This window comes from Cupressus sempervirens, chromosome 10 (genome assembly GCF_028749045.1).
Source record: "Cupressus sempervirens isolate cs-2001-9-10 chromosome 10, ASM2874904v1, whole genome shotgun sequence".
Taxonomy (NCBI): domain Eukaryota; kingdom Viridiplantae; phylum Streptophyta; class Pinopsida; order Cupressales; family Cupressaceae; genus Cupressus; species Cupressus sempervirens.
In genome coordinates this window covers 687,474,764-687,481,300 of record NC_143127.1, presented here as the reverse complement: position 1 = coordinate 687,481,300, position 6,537 = coordinate 687,474,764, and positions in this window count along the sequence as shown.

The following is a 6,537-nucleotide window of genomic DNA, read 5'->3' as shown; positions in this document are numbered from 1 at the left end:
TAATCGTTTACAATAGGAAATTAATAATCAGTGACTGCAATAGGAATTTTCACATCACAACACATAATAATTAATCACAACCTTGCCTCTTACCAATAAAAAAACTTATTAAACATAATTGTACAATTTTTTTTTCAAAAATTAATTATTAATTAAATTGTTTTAAAAAAATGAATTATTTTCACTAAAAAATAAAAAGGCCTTGATTACTTTTACAACAAGAGCTCTCTCGCCTAATGTGAAAAGTAAGTAAAGATATGTAATTATGAGATGATTTTTTATTCATTATATTCCATAGTTAAAATGATAAAGTAATACATAAACAATGTATAATGAAAACAAGGTTAACTATTGTTAAAATTATAAAAACAATTGACTATAAAAATCTAAATATTTTTAATATTTCCTATAAATATACTTTCATTTAGTTATAAGTTGCACACACAACTATGTAATTTGGTAATTTATATGAACTTAAATCTATAAAATATTTTAAAATGTATAAATATAACTATGTATCAATATTTTTTAACTTTAAATTAATATATAATGAACTAAAAATAATATTTAAAAGAAATATTAAAAGTTTAATCAATTATTTATTGTTTACATATTATTTATTATTATTATTTTTCAATCAAATTGTAGGACATTTTGAAATCTTGACTTTCAAAAAGTAAAAAAACATTAGAAATTTACGAAGTGTTTTTTTAATTTTTGCATGAATAGCCAATGAAAAAGAATTTAAGGTGAAAACATAATTTAGTCAATAGACTATTTTCGGAAATTAAATTTTTTTACAAAAAAATTGTCACTTGGCCAAAAAAGTTGTCAATTTGACCAGAAAATTGTAAATCCTTCTTGTTAATTTTTATTGGTCAGTTTTTATCTCACTTCTCTTTTAACTTGTATTTTATTATTTATTAGTTGTTATCTTCACTTTTAACTATTATTTTTATTTTTCTATTTATTTTAAAAAAATTTACTTTGTTTTTGATTAGATAAACAAGTTTTACAGTGAACCTGAAACCCGAAAGTTAAAACATAAAAGGTTGATAATAAGCGTGAAAGCCCAGCCAAAAAAGTATTAGATCAAAGGCTGATAATAAGCATTATGCCCAGCATAAAAATTTAGTTATGCGAAAAGACCAGGAAAAAAGACAGAAAAAGCCACAGTCGAAAGCCAGAACAAAAAGCCAAAAGACAGGAAACAAAAGAACAGGCAAGAGTTATTCCTTGTTCTTTCTCTCTAGCTCTTGCATAACCTAAGTAGCCTCGAAGGCCAGTTGCTTCTCCTCCGCTTCTTGCTGATGCACCCTTTGGTTCCCTTGGTCCTGATTAGGATTGGAGATGTCCCTAGCAGAGTCATCCTTTGTTCTAGCTTCATCCCTGTCTTTCCCATCCTCAACTTCCTGCATATCTCTGTCTTTGATCCAGCCCATGAGAGAGATGAGGTTGTTATTAATGCAGTTTAACAAAGAGAACATCTAATTCACAAGGTTGTGATTGTAGTTCTCGAGGTTATGAATCCCTTTTTCAGCCAGACTAAACCTGTCAGCCGAATTCGTCCTCCTATTAGCATCCATCCCTTTTCTTGTTGCTTCAATATGTTTCACTTGATCTTTAACCTCCTCAAGCTCATGGAAAAGCCATTTTATTGATCGAACGTTGTCAATCATACTGTTTCTAGCATTATTCAAGAGGTTCATCCCTATCTCCCTGGCTTTGTTAGAAATAGCCACAATCACCAGGTCAATGAGTTCTTCCAGCCTCAGATCTTCTTGGTTTTCCACAAGGATTTGGGGGTTCACAGCCTCCCTGAATGTGCCCATCTTCGATGTCTTGACATTGAAGTTTATCCACGCTTTCCTCCTATCATTGGTCTACACTTCCCCTTCTGCATACCTAGCTTTCTCCTCTTTCTACTCCTCAGGTTGGAGATGGACAGGGGATAGGGGCAGCACAGATGCCTTCTCAAATTGAGAGCGCACATCCTCCCAACTCTCCCTTTTGCATTTCTTCCTTCCACTTTCCTCCTTAATTTCCTCTTGCATCTCCTTCACCACCTCCTTAGACTGCAGCTCCTCCTCATCATTGTTGTTTCCCTCCTCAGCCTTCTCAGGAGACTTCTGCCCGAGATCCCTAGGGCTTTTTCTGCTTGGGGTTATGGGGGTGAGCTATTTATTAGTTTGGTAAGTCGCAACTTTCCCCGAAGAGGAGACCCCTCCTTTCTCAGAGCTGAGGCTTTGAATTTCATCAGAGTCAGAGGAATAGCTGGAACTACCAGACTCCACATTCTCTGCCTGGGGGGGGGGGGCAATGCTTATAGTTTGAGCCTTGAGGTGCTCATAGATAAGCAGTAGCAACCCCTCGTGCAGAGTCAGGTTTGTAATGGGCTTCTTTTTGAAGCTGTCCACCGCCTTACTCATTGAGGTAAGCAGATAATAAGGAAAGGAAATTTTGGCATTATGTCGAAAATGATTCAAAATAACAAAGTGATGGGTACGAGCTCTATCGAACCTAGGGTCCAAAGTTATGTATTCAATAACAGCTTTTAGAACATACCTCCACCTCTTCTTGATGGAGTCGGGGACATAGTAGGTGTCAATCTTTTTCAACTCCTTCAATTCCTTCTCACTTTCCACAAAGTCCCTAACCGTATTAACCGATAGTTTCTTATCCCTGACGAATTTGAAACCCTCGATAGGGATTTCAATGATAGTCGCAATCACCTCCTCTGTTATACGGAAGTATATTCCATTCACCTTCACCTTACCATCCTTCCAGGACCCCACCATGCTTTTGGTCACCTCCTGATCGAATCCATGCAACTTCATGATATAATAACCCCACCTTCTTCAAGCTTTTCCCACACTTTCGGTCTGCTTCTCCATTTCTCGTATTCTCCCACCGGCTCCTTTCTACATCTCTCGCTAACCATTTTCATGGCCTGCACACCCCCTTTACTCATGTGCTCCTCACTCTGTAACTGATATGAGCCTCCAAGAGTTAGCAAATAACAGAGAAAGTTAACCCTGCTTTTGCCCTAGAAGCAATTGCGAAGAATAACCCACAAAGCGTGACAATTAGTCCATAATGGATTACTGCATTTACGTTCTCCCATGCTTCTATTATGACAAGTACCCTTATTTCTTAACGCCTTCATTCTCATAATTAAAATTTGATTTTCTCCGTACTTCCTTTGATTTTATCCAAGTCGATCAGACTTTTAATGTCCGCCGGCAAACAGATTTCGAGATGCCAAGTCATTTTTTGGTCCATGTTGACCCCTATATTCATAAATATGTTAGCAATCAGGTTCGCTTCCCGAAAAATGTGAGTGATGTGGATTCTATTGAATTTTGCTAGGGTCACTCGTGTCTCATCAATAAGATTTGCAATCGTCCATGATGGATGTGAATTGCCATTGATACACTTTATAATGTTATTCGAGTCCCCTTCAAGCCATAAATTGGTGACCCCAATTTCAAAACCTAGTTTAACTATATTGCACGCGGCGTTGGCTTTCACAAAATGATTAGTTTGGAATCCCAGTGGGAGAGAAAAAGTCGCAATATTGTCTCCATTTTCATTCCGTATCACACCTCCACTACCCGAGGATCCAGGGTTGCCCTTGGAGGCTCCGTCAAAGTTGGCTTTGTGCTAGCCTTCAGGGGGGAGAAGCCACTTGGCTTCTTGTCTTTTCTTCGCTCTGTCTATTTCCTTCTCCTTTTTCCTGCCACCTTTCTCAAAATCTCCCCCCTTCCTCACAGCAAAGTTTTCCTTAATATTACTCAAAATTTTCCTTCCAACAACTGACGCCGGCTCCTCCCTGTCTCTGAAAATTTGATTGTTTCTCTCCTTCCATATGCTCCAACAAAAATGGGGCAAGATCCAAGAGCTAAGATCCTGCAAGGCTGATCCTTTGAACATGCCATTCCATTGGCAAAAGAAGTCCAGAAGGTTAGAAGGAAAGCACCAACAATAGCCTAAGTCTTGGGTGAGGATGCCCCAAACTGTCCTGGAGAAAGAACAGTGAACGAACATATGGTTTCCTGTCTCTGACTCTTCCTTACACAACACACATCTGCTAGGCATGATGTGACCTCTTTTGATGAGATTTTCCTGGGTGAGAGTTTTGTCCTGAAGAGCCAACCAAAAGAACATGTTGACCTTAGGTGTGAGGCCAGGCAACCAAGCCCTCGACCAAGGGGGAGACTCTTTTAAGCTCCATAAAGCAGAGTACCCAGAGGCAATCGAATAGAGCCCATTGGCATTATCCCTCCAAACCAGTTCATCCTTATTGTTGCTAAGGGATAAGGAATAAAGCATGATCATGATTGGTTTGAGGTCCTCTGAGATAATGGAAAGGTCCTTCCTTTGTTTTGATGAGATTTTTTAATGATTTTTTTTTTCATATTTGATAAATTGAATTTAAATAAATAATATTTATTAATCTATTTAAAAGATTTCAGTAAATATTATATTATTTAAATTGAAAATTATTAATAATCTAATTTGTTCACATAAAATTATATTTTAAATCTCCATTTTTAACTTTTTTTTTCTTCTATTGATTTGAAAAATAATTACTCATAGATTTGATCTCTATTTATTAAATTTTTGATTTTTAAAATTGATTTAGGTTTTTGATTTTTAAAATTGATTTACGTTTTAGTTTTTAAATCATTTTTTTAAAATATATTAGTTAAGTTTTTTCTTTAAATATTGTTTTTAGGTTTCGATAATTTAGTCAATAGGCTATTTGTGGGAACTTTGTTCTCGAAAATTAAAATTTTGACGAAAAATTTGCAAGTTGGCCGGGAAAGTAATTAGTTTGGCCGAAAAATTGAAAATCCTTCCCATTAATAATTTACCATCAGTTTTTATCTCCCTCCACTTTTAACTCTTGTTTAGATATTTATTAGTGGTTATCTTCACTTTTAACTATTATCTTTCTTTTTCTATTTATTAGTTGTGATCTCCATATTAGCTTATGTTGTGATCTATTCATTTAACTTTTGATTTTTAAAATTGATTTAAATTTTAGTTTTTAAATTATTTTAATTTTTTTTATATTAGTTTTTAAAATTTTAAAATATTTCTTTTTTAGTTTCTATAATTTATTTAGTCAATAGAATATTTGTTAGACATTTTTTTTTTGTATTTCTCTTATTAATTTTTTATAATAGATTTTTTGATGGGTTTTTTTAAATGACTATTTTTTTAATATTTGATAAATTTAATTCAAATAAATATTTTTTTAAATCTATTTAAAAGATTTTAGTAAATATTATGTTATTTAAATTAAAAATTATTAATAATCTAATTTGTTCACATAAGATTATATTTTAAATATCCATTTTTTTTTTTTTTTCTTTTTCTTATTTATTTAAAAAAATTTACTTGTGATCTCCACATTAGATTATGTTGTGATCTCTATTTATTAAACTTTTGTTTTTTTAAATTGATTTAGGTTTTAGTTTTTAAATTACTTTAAATTATTTTTTTATATTAGTTTAGTTTTTCTTTAAATATTATTTTTCAATTTCTATAATTTATTTAGTCAATAGAATATTTGTTAGAGATGTCGTTATTTTTCATATTATTTTTTGTATTTCTCTTATTAATTTTTCATAATAAAATTTTTGATGGTTTTTTTAAGATGATTTTTTCTTTTTTCATATTTGATAAATTGAATTTAATTGTAAAATCTTGAAATTATTGAATAGTTTCTTAAGCAATATTCAAATTTCCTAAATATTGTAAATTTTATATCTATGTTTAATATTCAAATTTTTTATTTTTGTATTTTCATTTAAAAAAAAATTATATTTACATTATTTAATGTTCATTATACATTTTTCTCTTAAATCTCATCTCCTATCAGCGCACTCCTTGCATGTACAAAAGCATGCGACTGCTAGTTTATTTAGTTAATAGAATATTTGTTAGACACTATTTTTTCATATTTTTTTAAAATTTCTATTATTAATTTTTTGTAATAGATTTTTTAATGAAGTTATTTTTTAAATGATTTTTTTTTAATATTTGATAAATTAAATTAAAATAAATAAGATTTATTAATTTATTTAATTTTTTTAGTAAATATTATGTTATTTAAATTGAAAATTATTAATAATTTAATTTGTTCACATAATATTTCAAAAAATAATTTTATTATTGAACACTTATCGACTTATCTAGTGATCATTAAGCATGCACGCTAATTATTGATGTGTATGAGGTGACTCGAACCTCGATCAAAGTAAAAAAATAACTAAGAACTTGTTTGCTTTCTACACTTTGGAAAGATTAAGCATCTTGGAAAATTGATAGATACAAATATGAAAATGGATGAGAGCATTAGAATATTTGTGATTGATGATACATGTTTGAAAGAGGTCTTTGAAGAGAAAAGGCTACAAATAAGCACTAATTAATTTTATTAATAATTTTTAATTTGTTTCGTCTCTATAGATTTGAAATTGACCCCTGAAAATTTAAGAATTCCATAAAATTAAATAAACAAGACAA